We start from the raw sequence: 20922 nt of genomic DNA, 5'->3' as shown, positions 1-20922 counted from the left end.
ACTGCTGGAGAGGGGGTAACAGATGAATACATGTAAATGCATCAGACATACCATAAGCCACCCAGTGTAAAGGGCCAGCTCAAGCACATACATTTGCAATGATTCCTGACTCCACTGAAAGGAATGTGGAAGAATCTCAGTGACTTCACTGGGGCCAGGATTTCTCTCTTTATCTGTAAAAGAAGTGATCAGAAAATGGCTGCACTCAATACAGAAATGGTGTGCAGAGATCTGGCAGGGATCACAGGTAATAATTGTGTTCAACGTTAAATAAGGAACATCTGTTTTGCTAAACAGTACATTTATTTTACAAGAAATAGAGGCATAAGGAGCTTAAAGAATAACTACTATATGGTATAGATACATTATAAACATTATGACAGAGACAGAGTAAGAGATTTTTAGAAATCAAATGCTTTTAAACGTAATTAAATCATAATAAAGATAATCACATAGAAAACTGTGCTCCTGACAGTCTGACAATGCAGGGACATCAGAAATGTTTTCCACCATTATAAGGCACAGGAAATCTATGCCTATCTCATGTTGATGAAAGGAAAATTCTATAGGGGGATAGAATATGTATTTTAACAGCTAGTAATCTCATAAAAAGTAAAATGTACCTAGCACATTTGGAATTCTCTGGGACACAAATGATTGCAGTAAGGAAAAAGATCTTACTAGTAAAAAAACCCTGTCCATGGAAGAATTACCAAGTCTCTACTCTCTCGAGCTTCCCTTTGGTTGCCTCTAGGTTGAACGCCATCTAACAAGATGCTTCCCTTTGCCCTTAATACATCTCAGGTACTGGATAAAGACCCTGACTCTGGGGTTTGAATTTTGCTTGGAGTCATGCACCTGAATGTTATTGCATCTAGCTTTAGAGTTAGTAGCTCTCTAAAGCTTTCATCATCAATTTCCGTATCTTTGCAACAGTCTAATATATACATACAAGAAAAGAATGACATTTTGAGCACCCCAGAAGTTCAGAGGCTTCCTGAATGCAAAGCTTTGGTTCAATAACACTCCAAAAACATATACATTATAGGATTTTATATTTTTTATACATTATAATCATACCTACTTGTTGTGATTACCTTCCTACATTAAGAATTCTGAACTCTTGCCAAAGTACAGTTCCCTGGACAGGACAGGGAACCACTTGAGGTGACCATGACTGGTATCCTGAGGAAACTAAATATTTGCTAGGTATCTAGAGTTGTACTAGTATCTGATTGTTTCCCTCAATGTTGTTCCAGAGTCATGTGTATCAGCACATAGGCATGAAACCAGCACAGCATAAAAAAGACTGGTAAATTGAACAGGAGTTTGTCGTGACAAATGTCTTCTTGAATGGAAAGCACGATCAGAATAAGGGCAGATGCAGATGCAAAGAGTAGTATTTTCTAAGCCACACACACAAAGAAGCTGAGAAGTAGTAATATGTCAATGTGTTACACAGAAGGAAACAGAAAACGGGATCATTTCTGGGGTGATTTTCACATGACCAAGAGTCACAGGGACAAATTCGATAGCACTGCAGCCCTGACAAAAGTAACGAAAGAATCCCTTCCTTCCTGCAAGATTGAAACAATTATGAGGAATCAAAACTCTTACATTCAGGTGCCATGCATGAGCATCAGTACCTATAGCAACCCTTCCTATTGACTCAGATTTTTCACTTCTAATCTTGCTATATTTTCTATCAAGATGATAGACTAATTTAATTCTATACCTTCTTGGTCACCTGGTTTCTGGATCCCTCATCATCCTCTCTCTGCATTCCTCAGGTTTGTGTGATGCCTTGACCATAGAATTTCTCTCTAATTGCTAAATGCACCCAGGCTAAAGCTGTCATTTACACACTAAACATGCCCCAAAGGATGATCATTTTGTAGCTGTTTGCTTCAAGAATCCAGTATCACTTGTTCTGGAGAAGTGACAGCCACTGAGACATAAGAAGGTTAGTCATGTATTAAAACAGGGCAACAGACATGACAAAACAGATTACTCTCCTCACTTGAAACCCTAATGAATGGAAAGAGAAGCTGGGAAGATATAAGAATTCAGCTGCCTTTGGCTCAGATTTTTCCATTGATGGTCTGATCTTGCAAACTATATATATAGGAACCGTACCACTATACCCCACTTAAATGAATCGTGGCTGCATGATTATGACCTGATTCATAACATGGAGTGATCTGGTGCACAACTGCTACCACTGCTGTTGAGAAATAATGTTGAGAAAACTTATGCCTTGAAAAGGTTCTGCTAATAAGAGTCATATGATTCTCAATCAGTTACTGCAAGTCTTGAAAGAAAGGAGATAACACTCTTCCATTCTGCAAAATAGTTTCATTATTCAAAATTTCAGTAAGAACACTGCATGAACTAGAACAAAATTTCTATGGAAACATTATGAAGACAATGAAAAAAAATCTGCCAGAGAAAGCAACAGGTTCAAAAAATTTGTTAATGCAGGTTCTGACTTAGGGATGTCTTCAGTTATTGCCGACACCAAAACATCTTGCAAAGTCAAATACTTATTTTTTTATTATGATTTAAAAATAAAAAAAAATAAATAAACCAAATAAACTTATCTTTTTCATGCCAGTGGAAACTGTTGAAAACAACAGATGAATTTTGACACAACAGATTAAATTCTCTTCTAATCTATTATCTAGATGCAGGTGCAATGATGGGAAAGAGGGCAATAAGAATGAGATCCTTTATAGTAAAATTCAGAGCTAGATAACTTATACTAATGAAGAAAACAGACCAGAAAGTTTGGGTAACTTACATTCATCAGACTGCCCTATATCTGATTCTGGAATTTGAAATGATTCAGTGTGAGTGTCCTCAGGGACACTGATGTAAATATAGAATAACCGCAATGCCTTTCTCTGGAGTCCCTCCCATTACACACTGGTTTAGGGCAAAATAAGAATACTAAGGCTTGGAAAAGGCCAGGTCTGTGTTGTCTTTTTTTTCTTTTGTAGCTTATCTGATGACATCTCGGGTCTAAGTTAACCTTCTTTGCTCAATAATATTTAATCTTTATTTTATCTTGAAGTAGACTAGCAAATGCTTTGATAAATGTAGTGGAAGATTTTCCACTTTCACCACAACACCTTCAGGTAGTGAAATGCTAAAGTGTTTTACTACAACTTACTACAGCAGTGCTATGCAGGGAATCAATGCTAATATTCCCATGCCTTTTTAATATGAGTGAATCACAGCCCATATTCCTTTATATACTAACGCAACCACACACTGGAGAGCCATTTTCCTATCTTCATCTATTGTGGCCACTATTCTGCAAAAATAAGAGCTGCCATCTCTGAAAAAAGTCTTGATTCTACCCATTTGTACACTACAATTGATGCCCTTAAAATACAAACCTACAACAACAACCAAAGCCCCACACAACCTCCACCTCCCCAAAACCCTAAATGTTAAACATTTGTAAGAAAACAAAAAAAGCATGAGGGACTTAATCGACAGTAATTCCCAACTCCTTTTCTGTGCTAAGTTGTGAATGAGACTGACTAAAACCAACCTGAGAACTAACAAAATTTTCAGGCTGGCCAACTGGGTTTTGAGATTAGCAGTTCCATTAAGTGAATACATCTTTCAAGGATGAAAATTCATGAAAATTCAGAAAACAGAGACAATTAAGAGAACAGAGACAATTACAAAGCTCCCAATCTCCTGAGACTTTTACCTTTTTGTAGCAGCCTTTACTTCAGCCTCATTACATATTTTCTCTGATCATCAATCCTATTTGCAACTTTCAACTGTCTCCGTGTTCTGTGTCAGAGGAGTTTGTATCAGACAATACCTGGAGTGCCTCCACTAATCCAAATTTTAAAAACCAGTAACTGAAACAAATCAGCATTTGTGCGCTGACTGGAAAGAAACCCTGCAGACACTGCGCAACTGAGGATCTGTTCTTCAGTATCTATATGACTCCCTCCCCTGTCCTTATCGAAAAAAAAGAAGGGTCAAAGCAAAATCCTGGCAGCCCAATTGAATCTTTGTAGAGACAGCGTGGTTTCAGTTATGAGAGGATGGAAAAATTAGAACCCTGGAGATCTTTTGGGAACATTAACCTTTCTTAATCAGGAATGTATTAGCCACATACCAACATTCCCAAACGGTACGCTGAATCTGAGAATACCAGGGAGCAACAGAACCCATCCAGGCTGCTATTCTGCCTTATGGGAAGTTCTACCACACACTGAGAGATGGTTTTCCAAGCCATTCCTTAAAAAAGAAACTTCCCCTGCTTCCACAAAACCTACAGGTTGTGCATTCCAGCACTTTACAGCTGATACAGTCAGAATATGGTTCCTGATATGTGACTTGGCAATTTTCACTGCTCATTCAACTGATTTCTTTAGGTCTTTCTCCCAGTGGACATGAAGAACAATTAATCACTGTGCTCCTGATTATAAGTTTTCACTCACTAGACTTTTTTTTTAAATCATATTCTCCTTAATGTACAACAAAAGCAACACTTTCAGAAGCATATAATACCATGTAAGGCTCCTATATATCCTCTTGCCCCTGGGCTACATAACAATCAACCAGTTTCTGCTTTCTCAACAATTTCAACTCCAGGACAATTTCTGCCTTGACAAACATTTCTGACCTCTCCACATTTCCACTGGGATTCTACAGGTAGAAATCAGGGCAGAATTTATCCCCATGAGTTTCTGGATTAATGTCTTGGTATAGGAAGGGGAAAAGCCAAAATTAATTCTCTTTGTTAATGCTAACACTATTCCTCAGTGACAGTCAGCCCCAAGACATTGATCTTTGTTCAAAGCAAGCACAATTCCATACTCATTTCACATTTGCAGCACAGCTTCTACAAGCCAGTATCTTCTGCATCAAAAGAAAAAAAGGAGAAAAAAAGAAAAAGGCTTAAACTCCGGGGGGCTTATGTTTTGTCAGAGGAACAAGAACTGGGAATTTGGAGGACTCAAAGCCCATCTTAGACCTGAAATTCTAGTTAAAACAGCAAGTTACAGGAGGGAAGGACAGATCGCATATCCATCAGGAACTGTGAGGATTCTTACACTATAAAGAACATGGTAGGGTAACTTGTTTGTTGCTTCAAAACTCTTCCTTCATTTGAAAGCACTACTGTGATGGACGAAGCCCTTCTCAGCCCTGACATCCTGACGCTACACATGCAGCCTGCACTCTGGGATGCCAGCTTACTGTGTCACATTGGCTTGGGTTCTGCCTCTTCCTTTCCTTATGCCTGCAAGCTCAATTGAACTTATGAAAATTCAAACTGTCTTCTGTCTGTTTCATACATCATCAGCAAACAATCACTAGGCAAAATGAATTTGCTTTATGTAATTTGTAGGCTACACAAATGCCTCTGCTGTATAATACCAAAAAAATGGAATAAAGTTTGGTTAATTCAGCATGGAGGGAAGTAGCAAAGCAGCAGCACAGAGAGAGAACACAAACAATAAAATACTCAACAGTAGGGAGAGCGACATGAGAAATACTTCTATAAATTGGAGTTGGCCTTGATAACTTTGAGTGATGGAATTAAAAAAAAGCATAACCAAGTTATGAAGGATCACCCCCACAAGTGGCTATATCTCCATCCATTGTGATTTGTCAACACAATATACTTATTAATAATAACAATGGTTACTATTTATCCTCTAAGAGCCTTGCAAACACAAATTCAATAATGTTCACAGAGCTGTATCAGTTTGAACCAGATTGAAAATGTGATCAGCTGAACGCGGCACAGTGAAGTTAAATGACTTGTCCAATGCCACTCATTGATCCAGCATCCATTAAGATTAGAACATTGGATCTCTTGGTCAGTAATCAGATCACAAAGCTGTGTAAGGCTGAAACCTTGACAAACCAACTTCTTTTTTAACAAAAATAACACATCATATACTCTTTATTGCCCTCGGCCCTTGGCAGTGTAACTAAAACCACTGCTTTGAAAGCATATCTACCGTATCTTTTGTAAAGGTTTACAAGGTTATGCATACAGAATCTTCTCCACACACATTGTCACTGTCTCATTCCAAAATCATGCAGATGCTGAATGTGAGCAGAGGTAGCTCTAAATGCTTGACTGAATCCTATTTGGGGTCAGCGGCAAACAGCAAAATACTTAAAAAAAGTATTTGAGTAGTCCCACTGACCTCAATGGATCTACTTGCCTATCAACCCACACAAGTTTAGTACAGAGCACACAACGTAGAAATCAGCCCACAGACCTTTTCCATAAAGAGTGTACCTACACCACATTTAGAAAGCTGAGTTCTCGTGCAGCTGTCTGACAGATGTTCATGTGTCGTGAATATGTATTTTCTTCTAATGCCAGGCACCAAGTCAAGCATATTTTATATTAGCCAAAAATTTGGTCCATCTTATATTAATCAGTTGTTTTAGAGCCATCCCTACCCTAAAGCAAGATTTCCACCCTTCAATTAAAAAAATCAAATACAAAACTATCAGAACATGGTTTGCTTTTTCTTCTCGCTGTTTTTGGGTTAGTACAGGAAAGCCATACTGGCAAGTTCACCTTATTAAAGATCTGATTACAGCAAACATACAGGAAACAAAGGAAATCCTTAAAGCAAACCTTCCTCTATAAAAAAAGTGCCACCATTTTTATTGTGGCAAGTAACGAGTTGCATGGACACAAGGTGTAGTAAGAATCTCATCCTCATTTTACAGGATACATGTGCATATGTAAAAGTTTCTTCACCTTGTTCTTCTGTATTCCAGAGACAGGCTGTATGCCAAGGCTACAGAACTTAGGAACAGCTAAAAGTTTAGAAGTGGGGCTTTTTGTTTTAAAGCAAATGATACAAGAAACTCAAGGATTAGAAACATGGCCCTTTACTTCATGGAACGGAAAGAACTAGGTAGAAAAGACTTGGGAGTCATGATCCCACACTCCATTCCCAGTTTGACCACTGATTCACTTGGACCTTGAGAAAGCTGTCCTACATCTGTGTTGACGTACTTGATGCTCTTGATTAAAAAAAAAAAAATTAAAAAATATTTCCTATACATGACTTTTATACTTGTGTATTTATTTCCCCTCCAAAGCCTTAAGTCTCATATAACTAAAAAAAGCACATTCCAGGAAGCACCAATTATCAGGTCCATATATTGCTATTTGTTATTTTGCCTTAGGGTTGTCCATACAGTAGTTAGTGACCATTTGGATCCTAAGGATTCAAAGAACTTGTCTGAATTCACTCCTCACTCTGCTGTTGCATTTTCGAAAGAGAATTACTTTCCAACAAAAATTGTCACGGTTGTTCACACTAAATAAGAAGACAAGTATGAAATTCTGTACTCACAGATTCAGAAGAGGTCTCCCATTTTTACCTAAACATCTCCCTTTAAATGGCTGCTGGACTCAGCAAATCCACGAGTGTTTTCAACTCTGCTCACCAGTGTAATTGCAAGGTTAACCTCTGGTGGCCAAGGAAGCTGCTCATATTCAGCAATGATGAGCAGAAAATGTTAAATACCATTCACTGGCCACAGCCTGCAGTTAATACACAATATTTAAACAACACAATGGCATGGCCCTTGCCAGTAATGTAAAAACACAATGGAATAGAGCCAGAATGGCACAATCTGCCTGTCTGAGTCATGCTTGGCACTGCATGCTGAAAGGGGCATGAATTAGCTGCCCACAGTGAGACTGTACCCTTTAGCTAGTTTACAATAAAACATAAAAATATATTAAAAAAAGAAAAAAGTGGAGGAAGGAGTGATAAATCCCACCTAATAGTTAAAATATTTTAGCCCTGAAGTACAAAAGCACCACTTTGGAAGAAGGCTCTGGATTTCATTACAGACTGCACATTTTGATCTCAAACAAGAAAACAAACTAACTGACTTTGCTTTGTAATATTCCCCAGCTTTGTACTGTTCAACTGAAATCAATCTTTTTCTTACTATCTACAAGCTCCTGGTTTTTTTTGTGATATATTATTTCATTAAATTAAGAGTATCCGAATATAGTAGATTTTCCAATCCTCTTTTGCATGCCTGTTGTTGAGCCATTGAAGTTCCAAATCTTAATTATTAACCCAAATACATTCAGATTCTAAATAAGGGTGGATCAGAGTGATGTACAATCTGACCTGCATTTATGGAATAACTCGCCTCTTAGAAAGAGACTCCTTTCTTGCTGAGAGACGTAGATGTTATTTTGACTGTTTTGTTGTGTCACAGCACAGATGAATTAGGCATTTCTGCCTTCATCTACACCCTAAAGCAGCTGAAGTCCCCTGTGATGTCATCAGAAAGTTGTTTGTTTTTTTTTCTTGTACAAAGGAGAAGAATTTGTTACGACATCATAAGAAGAGAATAAACTATATTTTGTGCTATAAGGAATCTTCTGCTACTTTCTGTTATCTCTGCACCAACATGCAGAAATCCTCACTGACAAAGCAACAGGAACTGTAAGTCAATAAACAGAGATGCACAGTATTCCTAATAATACGCAAAACAAAGCAGAAAAGAATGATCCATTCAGTGGTCTGAAATTAAAGATCTGCTAGATGTAAGTTCCTTTTTAATTTTTAAATAAAACATCCTTTGAACTTCTAAATCCTATTCAAGGGGACTCTGACCTTTATCCAAAACCAGCTACTGTGCTAACACTTTGGATGCATATAGAGGAAAAATACGGACAAAAGGTACCGGAAAAGCTTTTACTTACAGGAACGCAGTGCAGCTTAATCTTTTTGTTTTTAAGGTGCAGTGATTTCAGCATCTACAATGTAACTTCAGGCAGTCTGAAAAGAAACAGGTTAAAATCTCTTTCAGTTATAATTGGTATTTCAGATTTAATTAAAAATTAAACTTTCATAATGTTTCACCATCCAAAGCAATGCATTATCAGTCAAGCGTAGCCTTTTTTTTTTGTTAAAAGAAGCTCTTCCCAGAGTAGTTTGCAATGAAAGAAGAAGGGGAAAAAGGCAATTGAGAGTAGCAAAATATATTTCTTCAGCAAAAGATCTCGGAATAACTTGGAAAGAAGCCTTCTGCCACTTAATTTTAACAATCAACCTTATACTAATTAAAAAAAAAAAGCATCACAATTAAAGAAGACAGAAAAACACCATCACATACCAACGACTGTGAGGAGAAAAATGTTAATTTCAGCAAAACAAGGACATTGCTAGGACCAGAACATACGCACCAAAAGGGAAAATATGGTTTTACATAATGCCAGCCAACAACATTTTTAAAAATTCGTTCTACAGCATGTAGCACTTTTAGACTGTTGCATGGGGGAGCAGAGAAAGACAAGTTCAAAAAGAGGAAAGCTGTTTTAAAGTGTACAAGGCAAAAGGTCCCTTGCAACCTTTTGTTAAGGGATACAAAATAGCTCATCTATAAAACTGCACAGTTTTTTATCATGTAAAATAAATGTCACGTTACTGTGCAAAACAGATGATTAAGAAGTGGTAGCTGTAGACATAGTATTTGAACAGATGCAAAAAAAAATATTTTTTTTTTTTTCAAAATGCAGTTGGAATAGTAGGAATGACAATAAAACTCCAGGGGTTGCACCATAAATATGAGTTTAAATGTTAGACTGGAGTTTAAAACCTGTGGTTTTAATTATATCTAATTATAAAAGCTCCAAAACCGGGAGAAATGAGAAAACCAAAAAATATTAATAATAAATTCAAACAATTTTGCAATAAGTTGTCAGGATTCAGCCTCATAATAACAAACCATACAGCAATATACACAGACACATACAATGTATCAGTGACTCCTTAAAGAAACAAATCAAAACTTGATTAAATTTTATTTTTAAAAGGTGACAGCAGAACTTGCCTAATTTATCTCATTCAAAGTCCAAGCTATTCTCTTCACCATCAGCACACTGACAGAGATCAGCAAATAAATCCTGGATGTGAATCTAATACTGATTTTGAATGTCCCACAGGCTGGGACCAATTCCTAAGTGAAATTTTGCTTTATTCTCCCATAAGTAAAAATCCAGTTCTTCAGACTGCAGAACTATACGAGCCTTCTCAATCCATCCCCAGAGTTGTTTAAAATGAAATGCACTGTATCAGACAATATACTGTCACACAAACATGTTCATACACACATGTATACCGCAAACAAGAATGAGCTCACGAACTTATTTGTGGGTTTAACTTTCCCACTCCATCAAGATCAGAGGTATTGAGGATCAGGAGACAAAGCAGAGAGTACAGAAGAGGACAGCACAGCAAGAACCAGAAACAATTCTTGAGCATTTGAATGATGGAACAAGAGCCCCCAACACAGGCAGTAGGATGATGCCACAAGATAACCTTTATAGGCTTGGATGAAATTTTCCTGAAGGAAGCATTTGAGAAACATGTTCTTCATCCTTTAGACAACATTATATCAAGCAACTTTCCTTCTTTCTCCTGACTGGCATGTAGTCAGATAGACTGAGAAACAAGGGAGAAACCCAGGCAAGAAAATTGGAAAGTCCATCAGAAGGAGGCAAGAGCACAACTGCCATATAAGCGATAACAGCTTCAGCCTTTGAACTTCCAATTCTTTCTCTTCCTTCCCTTTCCAAATTTACCCCTTTTCTAACATCTTCAGGACTGTAATGCTGGCAGGGAAGGAGAGGGGCAGCAGTATTTACAATCCAAAGCTATTTCTTTTAATGAATGCAATGAAAAACTGACCTCAACTGAGAAAACAAAGAGCATTCACTGAGGGTGAAATGTATCCCTGTGTAGAGAGCCAGCACAGAGACTGCACCACTGAAGCCCTATTCCAATGACCTAAATAGGAATAAATTGGTGCATGGACTTCACCACTGCGAATTTTGTCCAAATTCTTGTAGAGAATGAGGAAACATGGCCCTCTCCTATCAAAGCACAAAGGCATAGCACCTCCTTCCCATGCTGGGCACCGTCCTGACAACTCTTCAGTGTATATTTCTTGGATTGGAAAGGGAAAGGAGGGAATGCAACATTTAGCGTTACTCTGTAAGCTAAACATGAGGGCACAGTGCCTGCAGATAAAGCCATCCCTCTCCTCGAGGCAGGCACAACCAGCACACGCCATGATCCTTCCACTAAAAGGAACACAGTCTGGGAAACAGCTCTTTATGAGAGCATGTTCATTGCCATCTTGAAAAACTTGCAATTAAATAACCATAGTTAACAGAGCACCTGACATACAACAAACACAGCCAGAGCACCTTAAAGAGCCATTTTAGCTAAAAATTAATGTTAAACCCAGAGAAAACCTCATGAAACTCAGAATACCTATCACTGCCACTTTAGCAGTATCTTCCTTTTACAAACTGAGAAACCTGTGACTTCACCTGTATGAGTGAGAGGTAGAAACAGAGGTAGATTCTTAAGCAGGAGACCTGCATTCCTGTGCACAGGTGATGATGTTTAACATCTGTGGGGCAGGAGATCATGATTGTTGACTGAAAGGAGTGCCCTAAGTCCCTTATGGAAAGCAAGATACATGGCTCAAGAATGGGCAATGAACTTCTACTTGAGAGAGGTCCAAGAGCTGGAATTGCAAGAATGAAGAGTATGGCAGGTCAGGAATGAGGCACATGAGTAAAGCGTTAACAGCAGAGCAAGTGTTAGCTCTTAGGAAAGGCTTTAAAAACAAATATGAGAAGGTAAACACGCTTTGCTTTCTCATGATTTCTGATTGCCATAAAGCTTATGCAGAGACTGAAAACTGTGAGAGGAAAGCTACCGACTGTACAACTGAAGTTCATTAACAATATTCCATGACTTACAAGGGCTCCTGACTCTGCCTGACTCATGTTTATGGTCTAGTTCCCCACTTTCATAAGAACCACATTCATTCCATCTAAAAATTAAAGAGAACAAAAAAAAATTGTATAATTTGTTGTTGGGAAACATTTCAGAAGACGTCGGCTTTCTGCAAACTCTTAGCAAAAAGGAAGTTCCATATCTGCGAGGTTTTGATTTTCTTTGAATACCTTAAGTCAGATGGAGCAGGTTAATTAGAATCCCATATAGCTGATTACTTATGAGGACAGGGAAGGCTAGGAGAGAATACAGTACAATACTTATTGATATATTTAGAATTTTCTACATACAGAAGTTACAGCATCAGTCAATTGATCTTTCTCAAGTTCACTTCTGGAACTGAAAATCAATGATGAACCAACTGCCACACATAACTACTCAGAGAAGGTAAAATACTGATGTCCTGACTCAAGAAAAAACCCCATTGATAATATTCAGAAAGTCATCTTCAGCAATAGGAAAAGGGGGAAGGGGAGGGCACCGGATGACAAACAGACGTACACAAACAAAAAACCAACCCAAGACCTTGAAGAGAATTTTCAAAACTGCTCATGGGCCAGACATGGGACCTCAATCCAACTTCAGAATCTAAATGATTACTTAGAATATGGCCCAGATTATCTTCTGACATTTTAGGTTTGAAAACATAAGCAAGGCTATGGACTAATTGCATCACAGAAATGAAAAAGGAATGTCAATCTTTTACGGGCTCCTCATCTAACAACAAATAAGCAAACTTTGAAATTGGAACCATAGACACACCAGCACAATGCTCTGTCCAGGTTTATCAGTAATGCAAAAGAATAAATCTTATTAACATAGATATAACATTACGCTACTGATTTTTTAAGATGAATGCACTGTAGTTGGTATTAGTTCTCCATAAATAGCTTTATTTTGTTATCAGTCTCTTGTCTTGAGGGGAGAGAACAAAAAAAAGAGGGGGGAAAAAAATAATTAAGTAATGCCAGTGCTTGAAAAAATCCTTCCGAAAAGCCTTCCTGAATTGGAGACCTTCATATTTTCTAAAAATATGCAGGAATTTTGGTAATTTCCAATTCTGCCTTCAAACTCACAGCTATTTGTATGGTATAGCAGTGTTGATCTGGGCTTATTTGTAACACTATAGCACTGTGGCTCAAACCAGAGCCACAGGGCTGCTGCTGGCAGAAACCTGAGGTTTTTTGTGATTCAGTAGAACGGGAGCAGAGGACAACCTACAGCATTGTGCTGGGATCAAGGGCTCCTTCCACTGCAGGAATGGACAACAGGAGACTAAAGGTTTCTTTGTCAAAATGGTAAGTCTCCATCTGTTACTAGTTCACTGCAAAGATGAGCGCCCACAGAGAATTTGTCTTCCTTATGGCATTCATCTTTTGAGCTTACTTTCCTAGTGAAGACTGTACCCATCACAAATTTTAATTTCCAAACCATGGCTGTTTCAGCTAGAAAAACATTTTAATCAGGAAAAAGGTGTACTTTTGGCTACATTTCACACACATTCCCCGACAGTATTTGAACTATTTTTGTTCAAGTATGAAAAAAATCTACCTTTGGGCAAAGACTAACACTCCTTGAAATCTAGGTTTCAGAAAGTTAGAGACACTCAACTGAATAAAAGACACCATGCATAATCCACCCTAATGGTCACTTTGAAACAGGTATTGGATGCAATTTCAACACAAGGGCCCTCAAACTTGTTAGATGTGTTGGATCCCCTAATAGCACAGTCCACCCCTCTCATTTATTCCTACTGCTAACAGAGTAAGCAACAAGCACTTGAGAAGCCCAGCTGTGAAAGCACATGAGAAGCTGAACTTCTCAACCCAAAGAAGAGTTAATCTCTATAACTGTACTTAAGATCTGACCTGGACTCCTAAAGTGCAGTTTAATGGATAGTTCTATAATCAGGTGGGACCCAGCATCCTTCTAAATACCTCTTGAAGCTTTCCTCCTACGCAGGGGCGATGATGGTAATCAAGTTGGCTGCTGAAAACCACGATATTCCTTATTCCAACTGTTTTCTTGCACAAGCTGTCCCTAGATCCTGTTTATGTTCCCAAGGAACAGGAACAGTGACAGCATGCAGCTTTCATGAGGCCTTGCCCAAACAATTCTTTCTCTAAAGATGCAGTTTTTTTGTGAAGCAGCTCTGAAGCTAATATTCTCTGAGTATCTCTTGGAATAAAGCTTGAAGACTTCACTTATGCCCTTTACAAGCTATTGTAGCATATAAGCTTCTCCTAGTTCTTTTCAAGGTTCGTAATGCTTTGATCTTCACAGCCTCCCTGCTCCTGCTAAATGGTATCATCTCCCATGGCTCATATTATCTTTAGCACATAAAATGATAATACCTGTTAAGAAGCAGGCTCTATCATGTAATCACAGCAGAACCTTTACATTTATTCTGGTTTAACACAGAAACTTACATCAATAAGTGCTTCATTGTGATGGGTATTTCAATGCGGTGACAAACTGGGCAGATAAAGGTAATGTGGTGGATATAATTTGTTTGGATTTTAGCAAGGCCTTTCACACAGTACCACACAGGAAGCTCATAGAGGCACTAAGAATTATGGTCTGGATACTATATTACAATAAGGTGGATAAAAACTGTCTGACAGATAGGAAGAAATGAGTTAATAATCAATGGTATTAGATAAGAATAGAAAGAAGAATCTACTCTGATGTCGAGCAATAGGTGCTAGGATTATCATTAAACAGATTCATTAAGAATGAGAAAGTGAAGGTAAATATTGACAGCATCCAAAACTGATGATTCAAAAAAAAAATTAATGTATGAAACATGAAAGGTATCAATATTGTAAGATACCAATAATGCAGATGTGCATGAGCCAGAACAATGTGGTATTTAATATATCTTAAAATGCAAAATCATTATTGAAAACCAATAGAGGGTTTTGTTTTGAACTCAGAAATAAGGACTTCACTGTATTGGTTTGACTTCGTCATGGTACTCTGCACTGTTATGGTCTAGTTGTGAAATTGGCTCCCTTGCAAAGCAAAATAACAAATTGCAGTCATTGTGGTAAGGGACAATCATCTGGCTTACTTTCTTAGAGTAAGGATATTAGTTCTAATGATTAAGATTTTGAAGTTTTAAGTAATCACACATAACATCCTTCGATTCTTCTTTGGAAACGAGGTCCTCCTTTAGTTGTAGCTCCTTAATTTCCACTGCCCTGCATAGTTAAAGCCTTTTTGCTACTGATTTCTGGTACAGGAGGTGACATTGAGTTATCTCCACAGACACACTGCGTACATGTAACACTCCAAGTTTAATGGGTACTACCTCTCCACTTCCTTCACAGATCTGCCCCAAGGAAAGTCAGTCTGACCCTCATCTATGAAAGGGCAAGATCTTGGATGAAAGGCAATGTACTCAGATGAAATGAAAAACCACGTGGCAATGCACATACACTTCATGGGACATTATGGCAGAGATCAAAGTGATAAACCTTTGTTTTGAATTCTACATATTCCTAAGTGTTGACCAATTAAACACAGTTGAATATTTACAAGATAAACTCAGCAATATCAGCAAGATGTGAAGTTCATTATATCCTACCTCTTTCTCTTTCCTTTTCCTTGCATGGAGAACACACTCCCAGCATCACAACCTCAGCTTACTTGTGCTGCTCCAAGAATAAGGCCAAAATAACTTTTAATGTTCTCTTTCTTTAGACAGCAACACTGAATAAGTGAGTGAAGGCTACAGGTTTTCAACTGTAAGAAATTTCAGAAAGTTGTCACAACTTTTACTCTTGACTTATCACTAATGGTCATCGCCTTGCTATCTGACATCAGGAGACTGTGCCTGGTAACTCATCTCCATGAAATCTGTCATCTATGTTTTTGAGACCTTTTATCTTCTCCCAGGATCTACGATACTACTTCGACCCTCATGTAGCAGCCTAATCCTGTCTCCCTGACAAGCACCTCCTTCCTTCTGCCTTCACTGGGAGAATCCACCTTGTTTACACTGCAAAGCTTCCATTTTCCCTTCACTGCAGAGAGAGAAGGGACTACAATGAAGGTGTGACAGTTACCTCACAGGAGAAAGAGACAATGGAGGAAGTGCAATCAGCACAGAGACATGAATTTGGAGTTCTAATTGATGCCAGAGAAGTGGAATGAATGAGAGGCAGCAATACCCACTTCAGGTCTCTGGAGCAGCAAGTGTAAGTGTGGCCCTGATACACTTTAGATGGACTGTAAGTCCAGCACTGTTACGCTACCCGAAGCAGATGCCTTATGTCTACAGGTCTGCCAAGGACCTTGGGAGAAAGTTGGGATTTTGATGTGTAAGAAGGGATGTACTACCTTTCAATAATAAATAAAATTAAAAAAAAACAAAGTCTACAGGATAAGTTTGGACTTCATATAAGCAGGTGCATCCCAGGTGGTACCGGGACTCTTACAGATTACACATGGACAGATTTTATCCCACCATGTGCAGAAGCACAAATCAATGCAGTCTTTTACTTTGGCACATTACTTATTCTTTTGCCAGAAGGCCATTAACCTGAAGCCCAAAACCAACATCATCTTGCACAATGTCATGCACTAACCATGGCCAGAAGTTTCACATTATTTCAGTTTATGTAACTCCCATATTAAGCTCAAGGCCCAACGAGGATACTGAACAATATCTTATTGTACAGGCTATTGAGATTCAATATTACAGGGACAATGCTACCAACTCCCTCCAATTTCATTCATCTCAGAAATCTTTACAAATTTAATACCAGAGGGCTTGGAGACCTTTGGACTTAACTGTAAATCTGATGCTTAAACTTTTAATGTAACACCAATGTAAACTCTCAAATATTCCCCAATAAAGTCCATATATGTAATTCTTGTTTAATTCAGAAGAAGTGAAATTCAAACTCAGATGGAACTATATAAAAGTCCAGGGAAGTTCGGTGCCTGCATTATGATTTGGCAAAGCTCTATTGTAATTTTTTTCCCGAGAAACAATGCAGGAAGAAAAAAAAGAATATATCAGCAATGATTCTAACTGATCACTGTGTCAGGACAGGAAATAATATTTAGAAAAAAAAATAAGAAAAAAACCTTCCATTTACTTTCAATAGTAGTAAAAACAAGAAACAGCTTTTTATGTTGCCAGCCACATCCTGCAAAGCCTATATAATAAAGCAACAGCATAATGACTAGATAAGTTTAAAATCTGGATTCAGAGACCTCAGCATCCTGCTGCCCTGGTCCAATACAAATTATATTTGCAGTTATTCCAGGGACCTTGAGTTATGGAGTGTACACACTTAAATCTATGCACAATTTACCTCTGCTTCAAGTACTTAAGATAAAGAGTACACGCTAGGTATGAGCTTAGGCTTTGCAGGGCTTCTGCAATGATTGAATTGTTTGAAGTTCCAAGATAAAATTCACTCTGTCTCCATTTGCACTACAAAAAATAAAACACCCCTAAAATACAATAAAATGTTATTATTAGAAAAATGAGGTTGAGTATTCAACCTGTTCCATAATCTGTGTTTAAACAAAGAGATAAACGTATTCTCCTGGTGGTCAACCAAACTACAGAATTGAAACTGATATATCATTTTTTAGCAGTAAAAAAAATTCTAACAAAAAATTGTATACAGAAAAATATAACATTAAGTTCCACCATGTTAATAACCAACACTGGGCAAAACACTTCAAGACCATATGTTAATTACATTCCACATAAAGAAGAAGAGAAGTTCAGATATGCTAGTGGTAACTAAATTTTTAATAAAATAACAACTTCAATCTTTTTCAAGTCTTTTCCAAAATACCAGAAGTGATTAGAACACATTATGGACTAGTCACTTGCCAAGTTTCATGTTTGAAATCAAAGCTGTTTTAAAATTTCCTGAACAACAAAAAAGCATTTTAAAACTGGTAACATTCATTCATGGTGATATAAGCAAATACCAGCCAATCTGAATCTTAGAACATTCCTGATCTAATGCCTTTATGTTGCAACTAAGCCCAGAAAAATATTTCAGCCCCAATTGCTGAGACAATATAATAATATTCATAAATAAAAAGGGTCATTTACATATTATACAACTAAACTTTTTATTTCTTCAATATACCTTGAAAGAATTAAAAGGAGAGATCCTTCAGGACTATTGTTGTCATAACTGAGATGCATTTACATTTACAAAATTTACCAAAGATGAACCTGCCTCTAGTTTGCATGGAAGATCTCAGCACTCTCCAAGTATTTTCTCAATAAATAGCTATAAAAAGGAAGTGGGTCTATCATGGAGGAACTGCTTAGTTTCTTTGCATGTGCTGAGGAACTGTTTTTGAAATAATGCAGGACAGCACCATCTCATGCTTTGCCACCCCCCCACCCTCTCCCACCTAAGTAATACATAAGGAACAAAATTTGAACCTGTATCTTCCACAGTAAAGGCACTTGCAAAATACACTGAGCCTGCCAGGATACAAAACACCAACTGCTATTCCACTCTGTGGTTACCTTTTTTAAGATTGTTGCCTGTTTATTCTAATGTATGCAAGCAACAGAATGAAATACAGTAAGAAGCTGAACTTTAGGGCAATAGTTTACAATAAAAATAATATTATTCTAGGATTGATATGTACCTATAAATTCTCATTATGCATCTGTGTGTACTAATAGAGTCTATGACACAAAACACCATATTATTTAATGTCAATTGAATGAAGGTTTTCTTTCAATTACATATAGTCAACTGTCCCTGTAATCAGTTGGTGCAGTAACTGGGCTGAAATTTCCAAACATATTCAGCCTTTCCTCCTTCAATCTCAGAATTATTTAGAAACACAATTTCTTTTCCATTAAGAGACACAGGGATGCCAACAACTACGTTATTACCCCAGCAGATCCAGAGATGCTGGAGCAGAACTATGAAGTCCAGCTGCCAGATCTTCTGCTGTAGCCATCTGACATAAAACTCTCTCCCTCATGCATTTCTCTTTTAGCTTAAGTTTTTACTCTTTAATAACGTCCTACGACATTAATGCCTTTCTATTTTCTAAATGACTGAGCCTCGTATTTGGCCAAGAAAAAAACTTTCCATCTCCTGAGCTGTAACTCAAACCAGCCTAGGGTTTTATGTAGTCTGTGATCTCCTTTCTGTCCTCATTGAGTTGAAGTCTGCACTAAGAAAAAATAGCCAGTTCACAGAGACAAAAAAATATATCTCTAATGTATGTAAAAATGCTTCCCCTGGTGAATTACAGGAGAAAAGTTGGGTTTTTTCTTAAGTCTAAGCCACATTAAGTCCAAAAGGAGAAAGTCCTGCACGGAAAACGCGTACAGAATTATTTCCTAACCCTACAGACTGCAGAAAATTCCTCTGTGTTAAATAAGGTAGTACCAAGGCCACTTAAACAAATTAGCACATTCAATCTGCATCCCCTAATTGTTCTTAAAAACGCTAATGAAATGTTCCAGACCACTTTTTATTTGTAGGACTTCTGAAGTCATCCATTACCACCATTTCTCTTAAAGTAGCACAGCAGTCCACATACCATTGGTATTGCTTCTGGCCTGCAGAAAACTCTTCAGTCACATTGCTGTGGCTCACCTTTTTTGCAGTTGCTAAACTTCATTTGCAAATAATTTGACCACCACCACCCTGTCCTCTCACATAAAAAACAACAACCTCCCAACAAAACTAGCTAAAAGTACATTCAAGATTTGCACTGGAAGCAACCTCAGTTAGTTCTTGAATAGAAAACTACACAAACCAATGCAGAGGGGAGAGAAGCCTCACATCTATGAATAAGAGGATTGTCTCTCATTTCCTAGGATGTAACCCACAACAAGATGTGTCCATATCAGGAAAAAATAAAGAACCCTATCTTTAAGTTCCCGCAAGTACAGTTCCAATTAGGAAGGGTTCTTAGCTTTGAGCTATCGCTGTGCTAAAAATAGAAATGTTCAGGAAACACATTACTCTTGAAAGTGATTTCACATACAATCTGTAAACACATTGCCCTTTTAGGTAAAATGGCAATTGTTTGAAAGCCAGAAGCTAGAAATATTAAAGTAGGAGGGATCTTTAAAGACAGTTTGCAACTCAAAAAATTGAAATTTGTGCCTTTTTCTGTAAAAAAGAGGCTGACAGGACTAAGTAAAGTAGTGATGGGGGAGGAAGGACAGTGAAAAGCAACTTCTGCACTTTTGCTTTGGAAGTTTTTGTTTATACACACAGAGAGAGACATATATATACATATATAAAAGAAATGCTGGTGTCCTTTTCTTTTCATAACCTTGTGTGCATCTCTGAGGGACATGATTTGTACCAATCCCCAATTTTGTCATTCATGTTTTATGCAAATTTCATGTTTTCATTTTATCAGATATGGCTTATAAAAGACAACTTAAAATTCACATAGTTCAGGTTACAAGTACAACGCTGTCATAGTTTCCTTCTTAAAAAAAAAAAAATCCTTATTTTTCTTTTCTGTTATACCTTCCCTATGCAGTTTGAATGGTACAATACTATTTTATTGAAAGGTGTTGTGGACAACTTTTGGTTTAGCAGGTGCAGAACACTGGATGATTAATAATAAATTCGGAGCAAGCAACAGAGTGATTTTTATTCTTTTGGGTGATCAAAATACTGTTTGTTAAGTTTCTTGGTGCAAGTTCTTAAGCAATACTTGGAAAAATATGGGATTGTTAAGAACCTACTGTTTGAATATGCAGCGATAAGAACTAATAGTAATTAAGAACTATTTGCTATATGTATTGTTAATCAATACCAGCCCAGTAAAGGTTTGCTTTCAAGCTTTAAGCTGGCTTGATTTCCCAGTCTTCCAAATTCGTTATTTGTAACTGATGCCGATACGCAGCTTCTCGTTGCACGGCTCACATGTTGCATCACATCACCAAATACAAAAAGAAGGAAGGGAGTGGCTCTAGCATACATTACAGACAGGTGAAAGGAATGCAAAAGAAGTCCTGATGCTTTACTTTTCACAAATTTGCCAGTGTATGACCAAAAAAACCCACCCAAGTAAAGCCGTGTAATCTGTTTCTCGT

General features: G+C 37.6%; 1 protein-coding gene across 11 annotated transcripts in view; it reads right to left on the bottom strand.

Moving 5' to 3' along the window:
- Positions 1 to 20922, bottom strand: part of ZBTB20 (zinc finger and BTB domain containing 20) — a 468555-nt gene that overhangs the window by 304907 nt on the left and 142726 nt on the right. For all 11 annotated transcript variants that reach the window (XM_017833966.1, XM_017833967.1, XM_017833961.1 and 8 more), the window contains one exon: positions 8741 to 8816. The gene's annotated coding sequence lies outside the window, so the exon portion shown is untranslated. The remainder of the gene's footprint in view (positions 1 to 8740; positions 8817 to 20922) is intronic.

The sequence above is a fragment of the Lepidothrix coronata genome, unplaced genomic scaffold (genome assembly GCF_001604755.1).
Source record: "Lepidothrix coronata isolate B3197 unplaced genomic scaffold, Lepidothrix_coronata-1.0 Scaffold226, whole genome shotgun sequence".
In the NCBI taxonomy this organism is placed as follows: Eukaryota; Metazoa; Chordata; class Aves; order Passeriformes; family Pipridae; genus Lepidothrix; species Lepidothrix coronata.
Note: the sequence above shows the minus strand (reverse complement) of the source record. Positions and strands in the feature narration are given on the sequence as shown.